Raw genomic sequence first — 296 nt, forward strand, 5'->3', positions numbered from 1 at the left:
ATCCATAAAATAAGCCTAAATAGAATACATAATAGCACTCATTTCTAACTATATTACCCTACTATTTTACATTCATGAGCCACAATCACACCAAAATTTTAAATTTTCATGTTTTCAACAAAAAGGGTTAGAACACATAAAAATATAGCTGATTTCAGATGATTCATTCAAAGTAGAAAATTTTTTAAAAAATTGGAAAAAATTATATTGGAAATTTAATTAGAGAAACTGAAAAACAAGCAAAAGAGGAACCCTCATCACATAAAAATTTTTTTTTTGAATTTTCTTCGTGCCTT

Source organism: Trypanosoma equiperdum, assembly GCF_001457755.1.
Source record: "Trypanosoma equiperdum strain OVI genome assembly, contig: ctg_1934, whole genome shotgun sequence".
Lineage (NCBI taxonomy): Eukaryota > Euglenozoa > Kinetoplastea > Trypanosomatida > Trypanosomatidae > Trypanosoma > Trypanosoma equiperdum.